The 20,009-nt window shown below is 37.7% G+C and overlaps 1 protein-coding gene across 6 annotated transcripts in view; it reads right to left on the minus strand.

Moving 5' to 3' along the window:
- LOC129727880 (helix-loop-helix protein delilah) overlaps nt 1-20,009 on the minus strand; it is a 216,927-nt gene that overhangs the window by 163,317 nt on the left and 33,601 nt on the right. The window contains exon 2 of one of the 6 annotated variants that reach the window (XM_055686132.1): nt 5,195-5,235. The exons of 4 other annotated variants lie outside the window; for them this stretch is intronic. The gene's annotated coding sequence lies outside the window, so the exon portion shown is untranslated. Of the gene's footprint in view, nt 1-5,194; nt 5,236-7,733; nt 7,769-20,009 lie in introns of those variants that run through there. One more of the 6 variants, XM_055686134.1, reaches the window with a different exon arrangement.

Consider the following 20,009-nt stretch of genomic DNA (forward strand, 5'->3'; position numbering starts at 1 on the left):
ATTGATATAAACTTAAAGCTTTGAAAATAAATGTGCATGCAAATTCACAATATATTCATTTACATTGCATGTGAATATAATGCCACACGGAATATTACATGGTTTCCAAAGCTCTATTTATGTGCATTTAAAGTCATGTAATTTTTTTTACTGTGCAGTCAATTTTCTTCGCTATTCAGCTACTGAGAAAAAAACAACTACAGAAATAGTAGTTGATGATTAAGTTACTTATTTGTAGAATGGCTTGAAATTTTCTATCATTTTTTTCCTTTCATTGCATGACTTATGAGCAACAACTGACTAATGGTTATATGAAGTCGAAATAGAACAAAGTAATTGAATCGTTAATGCGTGTCAAATAACTCATAATATTTTTTTTTTTCAATTTAACTGCAAATAAAAAAGAGAGCACGAATTGGTGGCGAAAATTAGCCAAAGTTTAAAAAAAACCGCCATGGGCTGATAAAGCTTTCGGGCTCGAGCATTCGCCGGCTCCCGCTGGCATTTGTACTTGTACGGTGTCGCAACATATATTGACAGCCAAATAGCTTAACAAAAAGAGGTCAACTCCCAACGCGTGCCACACCGGTGCGGCGCATTCCTTCCCCAGGGTACGAGATCGTAACAACAGAAACCAGTTGACGTACACTTTATCGAGAAAAAAAAGGCAACAGGTTCGCCGCTCAATAACACCACACACACACACACACACACACACACACACACACACACACACACACACACACACACTCGGACCGAGCGTCCGTCCGGCGGCAACTCCTTTCTCATCAAAGTTGGCCCCCGATCTGGCTTAATGATTAATATTCATATAGAAGATTAATGACGCCCTGGCTCTGCTGCCATTTGGCTCACAGGCCAACGCAAACGGCCTGGCTGGCGGGAATTAATAGTCCAACAATAGTCCTAGATGGAGAAACCAAATCGCCTCGGTTTACATACGTTTCGACGATATGACAAGTGATGGAGCAGAGGAATTCTAGCAAGACAAAAGCCTTAAAACCTCGTATTCACCTGTTATTGTCCAGGGTGCAAGGTCCCGGTGCAAAAGTTCGAACTGTCGGCGTTTCGGGGGAATCTTTCACCAGACAAAAACTGCTTTTTTCGGTTTCTTACGCCAGTAACAACTCCTGCTCGGAGAGGGGCGCGGCCAAACGGCCGGCGCTCCGCTGGAGCTCGTCATAAAACCGGCGAAGTGGTTCGGCATCCACAACGACCGTAGAAAACCTGATGCCAAGAATAAACGCTTCCATATATTTTTTTAGAAAAAGCGATTACCTTGAAAAATTGACCAGAGACGGTCGATCGGCGACAAAGAGAGAGCATTTTGTTGTGGGCTGCAGCGCCGACTGAGTGAACGGGGGACTAGTGCAATGCATGGAACCGGGTGATCAAGAAAGAGAAGGAAGGAGGGGGAGGGGGAGAATCGTTGGGTCTCCAGTGAGGTCTACGGTTATTTTTACGCATCGAAATTGTCATCGTCATTGCGGCAGCAACGGCAGAAGATAAACAAAAAGCAGAAAAGATGGAAAGGTGTGACACGAATCGACGACGGTTTCCCTGCTGGTTCGAAGGCAAAGTACTTATCCGAGAGTGAAGAACCTGACGCACGGACCGCCAGTCAACGCCGCGTGCCACGCAATCGGACTACTTGAGAACCCACGCACCGTCTGTCTGGCTGCCTGCATGTGACGATTTTGAATTGGGATTTTTCGGCGACTCGTAGGGGTGTTTAATCGGTTGGCAATTCAACTGATATGTTTAAGACAAGTCTGAATGTCTGATTTTAACCAAAACATGCTCTAAAATTTAGCTAATATTTTACAAACCTTAATGAATTCCGTTTGTTTTAATATTACATCAGTATTAATTGTAAACATTTTCTCTTTCAATTATGCATAAAACTTTCAAGTTAATTCTTCTTGTTAGTTTAAACTAAATCCTTTGTTGTTAGGGGATATCCACATACCACGTGGACAGATTTTTAACGATTTTGACCCCCCCCCCCCCTACCCCTCCGTGGACAACTGCCCATATAAATTCTAAAAAAATTGTATGGACCATGGACATTAACCAACCCCTCCCCCCCCCAAGCTGTCCCCGTGGTATGTGGATGGCCCCTTACAAATTCTTTTTATTAATTAGAAATTTGAATAGCAACTTTATTGATTCAAACTTAAAATTACGATTTAAAAAAATATTGTATATCACCAATAAACTCAAATTTACAGTAGTTCATCAAATGATCAAACATGTTGAAAGGTTCTGTTAGGGAAACATTTTACATTTGCCGTATTTTTTGTAACACTTTGTTACTGTTCAAAAAACATTTCACTAAAACCTCATTCTATAATCGTTATTGACACAATACCATTCAGTGCCCTCGTTGAAGTTTGCCCCGCGGGAGGTGATTTTTAACGCTCCACGAAACCCATTCGCAATCAATTCACCCGTAAACGAAGAAGAAATTTTTAATTAAATTAATTTTAACCCAACGGAAAATGCACCGCCGTTTTTGCATTCCACGCGGCATTGCGCCTGTTCCCGAAAAAACGGCGACATAAATCCAGAATACTGGAGTCGTGTAGGCCACATACTCCAACTTCTGTCTCTTCTCGACCTCCCGCGGAAGGGTGGTTCACTCTGTAGCAGAACGCGGCACCATGCGGCAGCAGCAGTGAATCGCTCTAGAAGCGACCGCTCTGTCGCACGCGTGAATGCAGGTTAAAAAGATAGCCTTAGCGTAAAAGACGTCGCGTAAAATATTAATTAAAGTTCAATTAAGAAGTGACCATGAAATTGTGCCGCCTGGTTGTGGTTATATTCATCGGCATCCTGCTTTTGGTCGATATTTTTTTTCCAGAAGGTGGATAATCTCTCCTCGATAACCAAAGTGGAATGTTGATTGCGCTTGGTTTGTCGAAATTCACTTTTTTTTCTGCCATGTTAACAGAGTCTAAACTTTGATTCGAAACGACAAGCTTACAAACATTGAATTATTGTCACTTTCGTATAGACTTGGCTTAGTGCATCAAATACATTGACAATTTCCATCCGTTCGAGTTCAAATACGGATCCCAACTATTTGTATTGACTAAACAGATTTGGACTTGTCTTTCAGGCGTTGCAGCTCCTCCCCAAAGTTGAAAGATAATGTCCAGTTCGGACTGATACATTGTGCAGGAAGCAGAAGTTACCGTTTGCTGCCCATCAATATTTGAGTTCGTTAAAAGTTTCAACTGCCAACACAACGCACGATGTTTAACTGGCGAGCTTCCTCACCTCGGTTGACCTTCTGCTGCTGCTCGGTTTACTTTATTTGTCCGCGTGAATAACTTTCGAACGCCCATGGGTTGCAAATTTGCAAACAGAATTAAGTTATTTTACTCACCCCGCGGGACGGCAACATCGAACGCCGGCCGTCGTCTCGTCGTAAACGAAATCAACTCAATCATCATAATCCATTATTGATTAATATTTGTTTAACGCCAACCGGTTAATAATACCTTACGAGCCCCTCGCCTCGTTAATACCTAGCCAAGACTACCTCTATTGCGCCGTTGGCTGGAAAATATCGGATTCCTCGGTCGCGATCACGTGTTCGCTTCTTTTTTGTCCTGATAGGCTGTTTTCACCGTTGTTTTCTTTCGTTTAAGGCCAGTGACGGCCCATCTTGCCACGCCACCCCACGACACGCGATTAGGTTTACGTCCATTAAAAGTTTTGATTTTTTTCGCCAATACAATCGATCGCCGTCATCGCATGCGCAACAAAAAGTGACTAATCATATGAATGAATTAGCGTTCTCATGTCGTGGTCAACAGATCTCAGCTATTAACGTACCTACCCAGCATAAGGAGAGAAAACAGTTCGCCAGTGGCAAGGTCGGGTAAAATATGAAGGTAAAATATAAACAGCCAACCATTCGTTTTTTTACACCTCGACAAACCCACCGAAATTCTCAGTGAAATTTAGCTACCTACGGTGGAATCCTCCAAAAAATATTAATGACACCAGCTGGCCTCTGCGAACGGGTAGTTTATAACGTCCATCATCCAGCTTCGATTACCGCTAATCTTTTACGCCTCTGCTAGAGGTGGCGAATTCGCCGGAGGCTAAGGAACCTTTTTTTGCTACGGAACAATTCACTATCTGCCAGCTATCAGGCTTCCTTATAAAGCAATAACCATTAGCGTGCTCTGGACGTTTTCCTACGATTGGGTTAAATGAATCATCAACTGGGGGAAAACACAATAACTAGCACTGTTTTGAAAGTGCAATTAAGCTTGAATTTCTCGACTAGTTTTATCATTTCAATGAAGATTGTGGTGATAGTGAAAGTCTGCCAATTTTTTTCGCATCCCCTATAGTATAACAGACAATGCCGTTTGTCGATAACATTCATGATTGTTTCACTAATTGGTTTATTTATTTTCTGTGACAGAAATTTGACTCAAATTTTCAACTCAATCATTTCAAGTGATGCCAGATTGACTGAAACAATCCTCACTTATTTCTCTCACAAGATTTTTTTTATTCTCAGATAACAAGAATAAAGTTATGCAGTAACAAACTCAAGATGGACAGCTATAAATGAAAAAACAAAAAAAAAATCATTGAATTACTGGTTTGCGGCTTTAGCACGATTTGGCATAAATGTTTTGTGTTATGGAGATACGTTACTTATAAATCTTACAGCATAAGTAAGGTATAATTGAACATATTTATTTTTGCTAACCTTAACCCTTTTAAAACAGTTTATGTTTTGCGATGTCGAACTAATATATTGATGAATATATCGCTTATATGATAGTTAGCACGCAATTATCATTAAACATAATAATTTACCTTGGGAGCGACTTTATGAAAAAGACTTTAAAATTGACTAATTCATCGTTCAAAAACCATAACTTGATATTAATAATTCAATCGAAATGATAAATGGTTGGTTTTTCCCATTTTGAAGATAGTCATTGCAAGTTATGCCACTCGCATCACAAAAAAAAACCGATGAGACGATCTTTCTTACAAATTTGCCTTCTTCGGAGGCAGTGTTCTCCTTTCAGTTCTCTTTTCCGATTGTTTTTTTTTTTTTGTCTTGTGAGTGTAGAATGATGGTTCAAAATTTCTTGATATTTTTTGAATTAAATCTATTTTAATACAAAGTTTGACTTACATAGCGATGTCCGATTATTTTTATATTTTCAAATCCACTATCTGCAAAATTCAAAGGAAGTTGTTACTACAAAAAAAAAAAGAGAGGGGTGGTGTGCAATACCACGACCCCAAGGTTAACATAGAACTAAACAAACGAATGTTTGCTACATTATTTGCGCTGTTGCATTCAAGAGTGATCTATAACAATAACTGTTATTCAACACTGATAAACTCTCTAGATTGCTTTTGTTTTTCAATTTTCAAGCTTTTGGTTAAATGTTTCTGCTAAATTGTTTAAATAACTATGATTAAACTTTGTAGCAGCGTGACATTAGCTCACGACAACTGTTCTATGATTAGTTTGGCGGTTTGAGCTGGAATTTAGAAATATGTTTGGCGTGTTTGCATTTTTATAAATTCTTAAGGCTTTGGATACATGGAATTATGCCAGTTTTTCAATTTCAATAGATAGTTTTTGCGTCAACAAGTTCCTGCCTAACCCCCTCAATCCAACTCCGTAGTACTTACGGGAGTGTCACTGAGTCGGTGGCCTCTCATCAAGTAAGTATTACATCATCAATATCCTTTCTAATATCCCCATGCCACGGTAAAGATGGCCAGCAATGATGACTATTGGGCCTACTTCATCTTAGATTGGTTTAAATGTTACTCCCAAATATTGTACCTCATACAATCCGAGTGGAAGCGTTAGTCATCAGTTTGCAACTTACGAAATATACCGTGCTTACGCAAAAATACACAAAAAACTGATAAAATAACTCTCTAGATATAATGTGGTGACACAAAAAATATAAAAAAATGCATCTGGAGTCGATTTACGGACATTTTGAAATTCGTTTTCACATCCAGAGTGTTACCTTCCGATGTCTAGGAAACACCTTAAAATGGCCAATATGATACTCATAGGCTGTAAACTGAAGTCGAGTTGTCATTTTTAATCTTTTTAGGGCCACCACATTAGTTCAGAAATAGAGTGTCCCAATAAAAAAAAATTCAGTGTATTTTACTACTTTACTACGTTAATAACTTTGAGTAGAATTGAGTAGAAGTGAGAAAAAAAACCCTGAAAGCCATTCAAAGACAGTTTTAACCCTTTCCCGCTCATGGTGACTCTAGAGCACCAAGAATTATAATTAACATATCTTGACATAAAATAGTTTGTTGTGCCTACGATCGTTCCATAAACTTTTATATGCTGCCTCAGAGCATCACTGGGCATTTTCTTCAAAATACTACAGTTGACAGTAATTTTAGTTAGTCTACAAAGTGTTCAGCTTGAATTTTCTCGTGAAGCTATAAACTTTAATGATAAACCTTGTGAGCGTTAGAGGGTTAAAGTGAAAACTGAAATAAAAGATCCTAATTTCACCCTGACTATTCTGCCCTGTTGCGTGTTCCATATTGCACCTGTGCGGCTAGGAGACAACCAAATTGATGGCACTGATGGCAGGCATGAGATTGGAGTACGAAATGCTGCTGTGAAGTCGAATTACTCGTGTTTGTTGAGACCTTCCAACATTTTGAATAAAGTGTAACGAATTCAGCGTTTTCAACAGAACACGCAAATATATTTTTTGCAATCTGTTTTGGAATACACTCGATTGGAGTTAATTAATTGAATGATGTGAAACTGTAAATTTCAATAAAAATTCTCTTTCCCCTCTCTTGGAAAAAAAAGCGTCGATTTTGAATTGTCATTTGCCGATGACACGGCTATTAGTGATGGCCAAATGGCTGAAAGCAAACGCGACGCGACAAATTTGGAAAAATTTTTGGACATGTTTAGCAATGCTGTGCAGTGCTGTGGTCCACCGGTTGGTTTGAAAGCTGCGATTGAATCAGTCGCCTTCTCAGCTTCCCTGCGCTAAAATCAGCTGCTGCTCTATCGGTTGCGAGCCTCTTGCTGCAGTAAGGCCGTTAAAAATTTTATTTTCAGTTGATGTCACACCCCCCGCCTATCCTTCAAAAATCTTGAATAATGGAAGGGGAAGAAAAAAAAAAGCTCAAACCGTTTTGTTCATTTCATTGGTTTTCCGACAGCAAAAATGCTTAATTTAGCAACAAATAAGTCAGGTGACAGCGAGAGTGTCGTCGAAATAAATAATTATAATAATAAAGTGTAATATTTCAACATTTATTTGAGAGCAAGTTACAAACGTCAGAACTTGCACACAAACTTTGATCAAAAATATTTCTTTTTTTTCGTCTCGGTGTTATTTATTTTTTGCCACCCCCTCTGCTAACTTTGATAACCTTGGACATAAAAAGAATTCGAAATTTGTATCAGCCTAATTGGTAATAGAGGTACTGCTCCATTATTCATCTCAGCCCATATATTCATCTCATACAACATAAAAACACAATTGAAAACAGAAAAAATGCATATTTTTTAACTAAATCCATCATGGAATGGATTCTTCTTAGTTCACTTTAGATTTCTCGTAAAGTAGAATCCTCAAAAACTCACTTAAAAGCTCTAAATTTGATATAATAGCCAGACATCTGCACTGGAAAACTCATTTAATTCAATCACCTACCTCAGAAAAAAAATCCGCGCATTGTTCAATACGGCTACAACGGGACTCGTTCAGCAGCCAACCAAAGTTTCTTTCATCACTAGCGGACCACTTTTTATTTTAATCACTAAACAAAATCACTACACTAAGAATACTTTAATCTTTGAAATGTTCACCTCAAATTTCTAAAAATAAGCTTAAATTAGCAGAAATATATGAGATGAATTACTGCAATTCCTAAATTTCAACTCTATGTATTTTCATCTGTTTTCACTGCGTTGAAGAAAATCAAAAGTTGCCAAATCGGTTTCTGTTAATACGAACAAATCATACTGAAAATGTTGAATTATTCCCACATAATTGACATAAATGGACAGCACTGCCGTTGCTACCTAGGTTACCATATTTGCACGTAAACAACTACAGCGGATATCTAGGTAACCTACTACGACGAGCTGCGGCTACGTTCATTCATGATAATGTGATTCATTCATGATTAACAGTGCAGTGCAGTGTGATGAAAATGGGGGCGTCGAGAGATGAATAATTGAGCAGTGATTTAAGTTTTGAGATGGATATGGAAGCGTTGTACAAAATGGTTTGTTTTACAAAATTCAGGATGAATCTAGCTAAGTTTACTAAATATACAACACTGAACGATTCTATAAGAGCACGTAAGCATATTTTGTTTATTCATTCAATGATTTCATGAAAATTTGTTGTTGAATCAGTGCATTCTTCGTGAATATCGGCTTAATGAGATGAATAATGGAGCAGTTCCCCTACAATGAAGACTAAAATTCTGCAAGCTAGAGCTTTTAACTGATAGTTACATGTCCAGTAGGCGTGTCATTGTGGACAAGAGCGAGTAAAACAAACAACCACAGCAAATCGGTTATTAAATTAAACCGTTTGTATACTTTAACGTCGGCTGTGTTAAGAAATAAGGTCTTGTTCCAGCTCTGATTGGTCAAAACTTGCGTTCAACAAGGTGTGGTGGAAGCATAGCTGATTTTCCAATCGATTGCTTTAAGGTGAAACGGGATTGTGGCCTTTTCCAATACAATTTTGAGGTTAGAGTTCTTTTTACTTCTGTATTTTGATCGTAAAAAAATTCGGCTTCCACTAAATAAACAGCACTCAAATTGCTACTTCAGGCATGCAACAGTTGTGAATACAATTGATCAAAGTTTCATGTACGTAGTCTTCATAAATCAAGAAAAAATTAGATTGCAAAATTCGAGTTGATCGCGACCACGTCCCGTTTCACCTTAAGAATGCTGTTTTAAGTATTTGGAATGAGGCAATTTTCGTGACGCTCTCGATGTTATCCGTTTTTCAATTTGTACCAAAAAACTTCGTAAGATCCGCCTGATAGACGGGAGCTTTAAGTACTGGACGCATAGATGCCAGAAATTAAAACCCATGCCAGAAATTAAAAACACGAAATAAGCGATACTATTTTGTCTTAGTTTTCTTTACCACGATCACCACCTAGCGCCCGTATGGTACCAGTACGGTCTTGGGATGAATTATACATATAGCCCGAATAGTGCATTCCCGATTAACTAGATATAATATTCTGTCGACCGTGTTTGGGAAAGCAATCAGAGATTGGAATCTGTGTTTCAACAAAGCTTGACAATTTTCAATAGTAAAATTCCTTTATAACAATAAAATTGTTATGCGAATAAAGGAAAACTGATGGCTTTACCTAACTGAGTTTTGAGCATTTGAAAATGAACTATTTTCGCTACGCTCTTGACGTTTCCGGTTGTTGATTTTTTTACCCCTATTTATGTTGCCGTAGGACGTAATTCTACGTCAAAAATGCAATTGGAAAAGCAGAGGCCAACCAATCACGGATGTTGTTCCGAGAGACCTAACCTTTTTTTTCTAAGAGGCTCCACCTTTTTCTAAGTTTTGTCGTGAATGTCATTCCATTTTGGTAACCAGCGAAAAAAGACCGATAAAGTTCACTAAGTACATAACTGTTCCGGCGTACACTACCTGCTTAAACACCAACATCCAGCCTATAAACGTCAACTTATCAACACCAACCTTTCCAATGAATACTTGGATTTCTAAATGGTATTTTCTGTTTTGACGAGTCGATTGTCTCTTTCTTTTACTCCCGCTTAGTTTGCGATCCAGATTACACAGGAAGAGTATTTTATCATCATTACTGGTTTACGTCATAAATTTTCATACAATGCTTAAATCAAACAAATCATATCAAAAAGACTGGGAACTTTGCCTGAATACTGCCTGAAATCGTTTTGGCAGCGCAGTCTTTTGAGTTAAGGCGGAGCTGACGCATGCTAGTGTGTGTGCTGGCGTTGCGAATGCTATTCGAATGCTCTTTAATAACCATCGATAGATGGATTGCACGCTCATAAATAATAACTCATGAACTGAAAAACTCTGACTCAGTTTAGAATGATGTTCGTAGACATCAAAAAATAAGCAGAAGTTGTTTTTGACTCAAAGTAACTTCCACTCTGTTTTTGGAATCCTGTTTTGGGTGTGGGTTCTAAGTAACGTCGCATATAACGACGCCGAATTTGGATGTGATTTTGATGCCAGCTTTAGCATATGTTTTTAAATTATGTACGCCACAGACAGAAGGCATTATAATTGTTAATTGTTTAGTGTCGTTCATTGGTCATGGTGGATTATATCCCTTTACTGAAACTAAGCTGTACCTAAAAAATAGGTAATATCGTGGGCAAATTCTGAGTATTAATCACTCATTTTAAACGCCTAGTGTTACTAAATTTTGAGTTTTTGTAGAGTTTGGTACTCAGTTTTAGAGTTTTAGAGTCCACTTTTTACGAAAATGCTTGACGCTTGTTACTCATTTTAGAGTTATTATTGACGAGCGTGAGCGCTGTTTGATTTGACTCTTGCTATTTGTAAAGGATCGATCCAAAGATGCGCATGTCTTCCTAAAATGATGTTTTGGCTTAAATTCTTCAAGCAGTGTATGCGTTTTTTTGCTCAACCGACACATCAATGGAATATACTAAAAAGTAAGGCAGGCGTATCCCTAAAACGGTTGTCGACTACGCGCTACTCTCAAAGCTATTCAAGATAACTTTGATGGCATCATTGAAGTTCTACAACTTCTTTGTGATCCAACGAGGAACATTAGCACGAGCAGTACCGCGCGAGGGGTCTAAAAAAATATTCAATAAATCTAATACCCGGCGAAACAGCTTGTATAGTTTCTAGAATGTAGCAGGAGAAAGCACAGGCGACGATGTGTGAATGTATGAACAAATTTGAACAAGAACTCATCGTCCGTAGGAAAGGTGTCCATGAGAGCATGAGGCTTTTTGAAACTATTCATCCTAAAAATCTTGTTCCTGCGATTGGACAACAATTGAATAAATGGTGCTGTCTCGTCAGAATAACTTGTCGATGACAGCGAACTAACCAAGACGATCGATTTTGAAGCAATTATAAATAATTTTGCTGCGATCAAGGTCCGAAGAGTAAATTGTCATTGATTTTAATAAAGTGTATTTTTTTTAATTCTTCAGTACATCAAAAAATTTAGAAAATGTTTGTATTTTTTTAACAACGTTGAATTTTGAATTCGTTTCCGGAAGGGGGGGGGGGGGGAATACAACCAGACACTTCCGCACCGGGTGCAGAATCTCTAAAAGCGATTCCTCTTTTTGTGTCGGATGGAATCAGACAGCAAGAAGGGCTGCTCTCTTTGCCATGCAACAGTTGATTATACTGCTACGTGTTGCATATTGTACCTGTGCGACTGGTAAACCAAATTCTTCTTGTTGAAAGTATTTAAAAAGGACAAATTTCACCCTTTTCTCTGTTTTAAGATTTTTATTTACACCCACCACTGTAGCGCGAATTCCTTAAAGACGTTGTTATTCGTCAAAATATACAGGAGGGAAATGAAACGCAGAAATTTTTAATAATACTTATTTAATGTGACTTTACCTAAAAATGTATTAATTTATAAAGAGTTTTTCGAAAAAAATCATAAAATTGTCAACTTTGTAATTAATTTCTGGCAAGTTTTTGCAAAGATATGTGCTATTTGGGTTGAATATCAGGAAGATTCAAAATAAGCAGATGGTTGTATAACACAAACTGTTGTTTATCAAACTCTTAAGAGATATTTGTAGTGGTCCTGAGTTGGACAGTTTTATTGTTTATACGGATAAAAAAAAAATCATATACGAATTTTAAATTCTATTTCGATTGTGTTTTGCTACATTCTGCAGAGAATGCACAACCCGTATAAGAAAAATTATTCATCTTAATCCAAACTATCATTTAATCGTCTTGAGAAACTCCAAATCAGTATATTTACAAGCTCGTCACTTTCGTAAAAATTGGTTCAAACGTGTTTTTCCAAGCTGTGGAGATTATGGTTTACCATAATTGTTCGTAAAAAGAAGAATAAAATATTTCTATACAAAATATAACTAAACAAATATAATATTCTTATAGATGAAGAAAAAAAATATAATATTCATGATTAATTACGAAAAACCAACTATTCACATAACTTTCCGAGAGGCATGAGCAGAACAGCAGTAGAAATAAAAAAGTAAGAGGGTGGTATTCAAGACACGACCGCATGACGTTGGACTACGGTATTCTTATATTCCATTAAAACAAATAATAGAGAGGATTGCAACTCTAGTATTTGCTGCAATTTTATCTAACAGTGCATTTCTGGATGCTGAGACGTTAAAACGTTATAAATAATAATATATACACTAAAAGAATGGATATCTTTTATTTAATCGCTGTCATTTCATACATATTCGAATCAACCCTTTGTTTGCTGCACTACCAAGACAATCATTTAATTGAGCGAATTGGTAAAATTTTCCTATCTAAGCAAAAAGCAAACTTTACGAAACTATCTGAAATTGGAGCCCAAAACGATTCAACCGAAAATTTTAAATTTGAAAATTGTTTGACATTTAATCGATAAAACTCATGCTAGGTTAGTTCCAGCCCAGCATATAACTTCATGTATTTGAAAAAAAAAAACGTTTGGTTCAATAACTCAATATAGAAAGAGCTCAATCACACGTTTTTCGGTAGTTGTTATCAAGGTTTGGGCGAGTGACAGGAAAATATCTTAACTTCTTCAGTTGTGATGTAGAGCATTTCTAATTGTTTTGTTATTTTTCAAGATAGCGACAAGTTTGTTTCTTTCTCTGTGTGCGAGAAACAAAATCAAAACCGCGCACCGAGAAACAAAAACGAAAATTTAATGAATGCTCATTGAGAAAACTTGCAACTCTTTTTACCAATAACTTAAGATACTCAAGAGAAGCCGTTTTGATCTAAATCAAATTTCTAGTAAATAAGTGTTGATCATTCATAGGTAGTAATTTTTCCTCGATGAATAAAGACTGGCTGAAGAAGTTAAAATCGCTGCTGTAAAATCAAATTCACAACTGTGTTCGTTAAGACGTTTTAATATTTTCAATGACAATAATAATCTTCGATAAACACCCGCTATAGTTATTCACACACATGCTATAACTATCTAAACACGCGTTAAAACTATTCATACACACGCTGTAGCTATTACTATCCATACATACGCTATAACTAATCATTACACACGCAGCAGCTATCCACACACAAGCTATAACTATCCGTACACACGCTGAAGATATACACGCAATAGCCATAATATGCTACACATGCTAGTGTCTTACACACGCTATAGCTAGCCTTACACACGCAACAGCGCCATCCCTATCATCGCAAATGTCATAGCAATACAGATGCACATACGCTATATGTGCACACTGCACACACCCAACGTTTTCACCCAACGATATCTGAATTGGATTACCGCTGGTGGGGTCCAACTCAGATCGAAGGAGCACCGGACTGAATGAAAAAATGCAGCTTCCCACTACCTCCGCCGCTGCTGCCTGATACCACCGCTCTGGTTCTGCTGCAGCTCAGTTTGGCCGCTGGAATCAGCCACCGCTGCTGATTATACAAGACCGGCCTGGTGGCCTTTCACTTTTTAACTGATGACTGCTATGAGACGACACAGGCTATTATATAGCCCAAAGCAAAAATCCATCCGCGAGCAAACAAGAAGCGAGCTTGTGATTGGTTGAATGTGCACGACTTTTAACACAACTTTTAACTAGTTTAGTATCGAAAACATATTTAAATTATTATATGACAATCTTGCGCAATATTTCCCCTATCAATCAAGCCATTGGTGTTTAGAATCTGTTCAGTGGTAATGATAAAAGAAACATTTTAAAACGGTGTTGAAACACCTGTTGCAGCTACCGAAAGCGAGCTCGTTATTGGTTGAAAGCTGTGAGACTGTTTACAAAGTCAGATCGGTTGTATCCGTTAGTGTCGACTGTGCTTGTGAAGAGAGGTGGTGATTGGTTGCTCGGTATGATTTAGACAATCGATGTGATTTATAAATTTTTCAATAGTGTATCTCGAACAATAGGTTATTTATGTTACATAAATTCAACCGTAAATGATCGGTTGATGCCAAAACCTCGAAATTCTGAAAAGAAATGACTGATATATAAGCGCTCAAAACCTGACCACTTTTCCCTGGTTTTCCCCGGTTGAATTACTAGATTTTCAAATTCAGGTGCCTAACTTCGATATAGACGTTAGTCCAACGTCAAAATGTACATTTGACGTGAATTCACTATCAGCGCAGTACATCACTTTCAATTAAAAATAGCAACCGGACTTTTGAACACTCTAAAACCAGTTATGTCAGCAAATTAGCTTTCAATGCCAACATTCTGTCATCAAATTTTGCTAATGCCTCACGTTGATATTGTAAATGGCAAGTTATCCATCGAAACTACCCGCACCATTTTGCTGATTAAAGTGAAGGTCTGTCAACGCTCGGAATAGCGTTACATAAACCAACGCCAGAGCAAAAGTCCACCGCCCGGTGTGGTCTCGGGCTCCTTTCGTCAGCCCATTCTCCGCCGCTGCTATCCGACATCATAGCGCAATCATCGGGTTCAGTTCTTACGGTTTCCGGCCACTAATCGACTGACAGATTCCTCAAAACAAGAGTACTTTCTCACGTGAAGCTGTGGGGCTATCTGAAGTACGTCGTATAAGTCGCTTTCGCTGCACCGTCCCAAACCGGACCCAACCTGTAGCTTGTTGTTGCTATCAATCAAAGGCTGCGAGTCAGGTGCCTAGCCTGACATTCTCGAAAACAGCCGCAAACGGTCGTGCTCTTGGAGTTTGTAGTTCATTAGCAAAATTTTGGCAGCAAAGCGGGATTAAGTGGAACATGGATACTGAGCGGCTGCAGAAGCAGCGGCAGCTACAAAAACGTCAACATCGCAGCGAAGACCAGTTTGGTCACTTGTCAAAGCGGCATTAATCAGGTGCCGAGCACACGGGTCTTCTAATCCACGTTGGCCCCCCAAACCTCGGTTAGATGGGGTCACTACACACGCGGCGGGTACGCTCTACTTGTTACGATGGAATCTCCTAGGGGCTGCGCTTGCTACGGTCATGACTTGCGGTGTTCAATCTCAAGCTTAGGGATAATTAAGTCGAAGCAGCGCGAAATTGATAACATAAGAGGGGAAAACTAAAGCCAAGTAAGTGTCGTAAGCTCAAATGGTCAATAAATCTTAATTCCGTATCGATTGGGCATCCGAAGCGAATCAAAACCAACACCTAAGTAAAAACATGTGAAACCGATTTCTAAAAATGGAGAAAATAGCTCGGATGGTTCTGTGAAGTTAATTAATTTAATTGGGGCCTGGAGGTTTTTTTTTGCTTTATTCTTAACACAAATTGTGATTCGCTTCCCGGTCGCAAATGTTGTGCCTATTGAATTCTACATAACATTCCAATAAGTTGTTACAAATTGCAACAAACAAAATTGAGTATTAGATTTTTGAAAAGATTAATATTCACATTTTCACTAATATGAACGCTAACATTGCTTTTGGTTAATTCGGGTTTTTATTAACCAAATATTCAATTTTAACGTCGATGATATCAACCGCAAATATAGTCAAAGATCTTATCTCTGTTCCGCCGACACAGACGAGAAAGTTCGTAAATCGTACTCTGACGATGGCCCAAGTTTGATTGACAATATACGAGCAACCCGCAAATTAATTCCCTAATTGGTCAAATGGATCCGGGATCAGCCTCCGGGTCCCAAAATGTGCACCGAATTTGGAATTTATGACACCCGCATTAAGAGTGCGGCAGCGACACTCCTGCCGCTCGGCTTTGCGTTCGCAATCAGCTCTTCATCTTCGTGAATGTCGCAGCTCAATTTTTATTGGCTAGGGAAGGACTATTACCGAACCAGAATGGGGCAGCGGGCGGTAGCTCAGCCAACAGAGTTCCAATCCAATTATCTTTCAATTCAGCCGGTTTGGAAAGTAAGCAGTAAAAGTCCCAGACGAAAACTCGTCACCAAAGCTTCGCAGCCGATGCGCGTTCATTGCTAATTTAGTGCCGCGGTCCTTTACTCCGGTCCCATATTCGTGATTTTAACCATTTTCTTGCCGAAAATTTGCGATGGGTAAGTGACGTAAGCACCGTTAAACTAAAAATGAGTTGTTCCAGAAGAGTATCAAGATGGTCGGCCAGTAAGTGGCAGCGCTGTCTTTGAGACGATATCATTTCCGGGGAGAAAAATGATTTGTTGGTGGCGACTTGATTGTTTCGAATGGCTATCGAAAGTAATGGCCTAATAAATGGTCGGCAATTATCGTCTACACAATTAGTGGCAGTTATATTTCAATTAAGGTGCATGTACTACTGCTTTTTTGGTACTAAACAATTGATTACGAACTATCAAGTTTGATTACATGACGCACACACGCGTATAGACAGGCAGAGATGCCAGTGTTACGGGGCGTTGCACACATAGGATATGATAGGAATGATTTCGCTATATTCGAGATGCGTCAAATTTCTATCGCATTCTAACTATTAGTATCTCATGTGGGCAATAAAATTGTTCATCCATCTGCAAAATATAAGTGAATATTTTTTTACTATTACACACATTGTAGGGGAACTGTTCCATAATTCATCTCAGCCCATATATTCTTCTCACACAACATGAAAACAAAATTGAACACCGAAAAAACGCATATTTTCTAACTAAACTAATCTACTAATTCATGGAATGGATTCTTCTTAGATTTCTCATGAAGTAGAATTCTCGGAAACTCACTTAAGAGCTCTAAATTTGATAATATAGCCGGGCATCTGAACTCGAAAACTCATTTATTTCAATCACCTACCTCAGAAAACAAAATCCGCGCATTGCTCCATACGGTTACAACAAAACTTGTTCAGTAGCCAACCAAAGTTTTTTTTTATCATTAGCGGACCAATTTTCACTTTAATCACAAAACAAAATCACTCACTACACTATGGAGACTCTAATCTTTGAAATGTTCGCCTCAAATTTCCAAAAACAAGCTTTAATTAGCGTTAAATCCATGAGATGAATTTCACAAATCCTAAATTTCGAATGTATGTATTTTCGTTTGTTTCCACTGCGTTGAAGAAAATCAAAAGTTGCCAAATCAGTTTCTGTTAATATGAAAAAAAACTGAAAATGTTGGAATGTTCCGACATAATTGACATAAATCGACAGCACTGCAGTGGTTACCTACCTTACCAATTTTGCATGTAAACTATAACTACAGCGGATACCTGGGTAACCTACTACGACGGTTTGTGGTTTTGTTCATTCATGAAAGTGTGATCCATTCGTGATTAACAGTGTGATGAATATGGGGGCGTCGTTAGATGAATAATTGAGCAGTGATTTAAGTTTTGAGATGAATATAGAAGCATTGTGAAAAACGTTTTTTTTTTACAAAATTCAGGATGCTAAGTTTACTTAATTCCATAAACCCATGAAGCGTATTTTGTTTGTTTGTGCAATGATTTCGTGAAAATTTGGTGTTTAATCCGTGCATTCTTTGTAAATATCGGCTTGATGAGATGAATAATGGAACAAATACCCTAATTCGGTTAGTTTTCAAGCGATTTTTTTGTTCTTGCCTTGGTTAGAAAACCATCTATACATCCACCGAAATGCAGATAATTATAATTTGATTATTCGAATTATTGTTGTACTATTGAAAATTGTCAAACTTTGTCGCCGATTTCGATCTCTGATGGGTCGCTTTACGCTTGCTTTTCTTAACACAGCGACACAGACGGCAGACTTCCTTCGGTAAATCTTTGACTTGTTTTAGCAACAACACAAGCTTTCTGGATCCTGGTAATTGAAATCTTCCGGGTGTCTAATTTTCAGTGTGTAAACAACTTTCCACTGTGTTGACAGGGTACCTTATTCCCCACTATCGAGGTAGCAGAGAGATTCGGTTTACGTCATATCCGATTTTAAATTGAGCAACAATTGTTCATTTAAGGATAAAACAAATAGGGTGTCCAAAGTCTTCGGAAGTTATTTTCTTTGGCAGGTTTTCTGCAGCAATCTTATGCAAAAACCAACGGGATCTTTAAAGAAGAAAATGCTTGTCGTTCCGACCCGTTCTCACATAATCAACGTGAGCTATATAAAAGCCTGCTTCTACTAAAACAAATTATTTTAATTTTGGATGGTACGACCGTCGGTCATAATTCAGCAGTGAGTGGGTGCGTGGCAACAGCGGTTAGTAATAACGAATAGCAGAATCAGGTAGCACAGAGGTACGATCAGCATCATATCCGATTTTAAATTGAACAACAATCTGTTCTTTTAAGGCCAACCAAACAAATGAATTGAAGATTAAACATTTTTCTCTACTGTTTTTGCACTAGCATTGAAGCTTGAGTAGGCGGTTGAAATCTATTAAATAGTTCTACGTCAACCTTGCGGTCATGGCTTTGCACAAATTACTTTAAATTTTAGTTCAAGTCCTAATATTGATATCGCTGTTGATGATGATCTTCCAAACTAGACTTTAAAGAAATATTATCATTAATAATTGACTTCTTGTTTCTGTCATCCCTATACAAACGGGTTACAGTGATGAATTCAATTTTGAAATCATTTTTGCACCTCTTTCAAGTATTTTTGAATTAAATTTTCCCTGATTTTATTCACCGGAATTTGGATACATTTTTTCCGGTCTTTATTTAGAAATATTTTCATCTCTTTGCTGATTCAGAGCTTTGAAAATACTTTTCAGTGCTTAGACTAATTTTAAAATTATTTATTTACTAACATTTCATTCTTTGTCAGCATGTGGGAATAAATTTCAGCAAGATATTTTCTCAACGATTTCAGACCTAACTGGAAAAAATATTCTTATTTTTGCTTTTCTAATAATGTTTGACTAGCGGGTGACAACTAAAAATTTGGATTTTTTTCTACCGCTGTCATAAATAGATGGATGAACTTAGAGAGAAACTGATTTATTTCTCATGAAGATAGGATAGGGAACATATTCTGAGCAGCTTTAGGAATCGCCTATGTATTGAGTCGAAGTACTCGAAGTGTGTTGGGTGAAATTTAAACAGAAGTACCATGAAACGGGGTGAAATTGAACAATTTTCATAACAATTTCCAATTAACTAGCTTCAAGTACATCATGTACATCCCAAAATAGAATAATTTTAAAACAAGTGCTGGTATGTGCTCCAGTAAACCTTTATGGCTATTGCTGAAATTTCTATCGTCTGCTTCATGAAATAAATTCGATAATTCTATAAGGTAATATGAGGTAATTTGGGGTGAAATTGATCACCATTGAAATCCATACATTCTTTTGGCAATGTGTTTTTTTTTTCGATATGCTAAAGATAAATGATGATATCTGTGCTGAAAAATATCATTTACAGCTAGTTTGGAAACGAAAATAACGATATTTCAGCTTAAAATTTGTTTATTTTGGTTCACGAGCTGCGTGTTGCTAAATTTGCTCTTATTTGATCGTCGTTAGACTGATTTCAATTCGGTTTGTTGCAGAAGCTCAAAAACTAGCTCTGAAATTAAAATCTTCGTGGTTTCATGCGAATTCATTTCTTTAATGGCATGGAAGATCATTGTTGAAAATTACATTTTTTGAGCTTTTATCAAACTTTACTCACTTCTCCAAATTTAACGTAATTAACCCTCAACTAAGATTACTTTAAATAAATTCAATACTTTATTTGTTATTTGGAAACTTGTTTGATCAAATTTGATTGAGTTTTGACTGAGTTAGAAGAATTTTTCGAAAATATGAAAAATTGCACCGGGCATGCAAGGGTTAACTTTGACAGGTATGTGAATCATGCAAA

Source organism: Wyeomyia smithii, chromosome 3 (assembly GCF_029784165.1).
Source record: "Wyeomyia smithii strain HCP4-BCI-WySm-NY-G18 chromosome 3, ASM2978416v1, whole genome shotgun sequence".
Lineage (NCBI taxonomy): Eukaryota > Metazoa > Arthropoda > Insecta > Diptera > Culicidae > Wyeomyia > Wyeomyia smithii.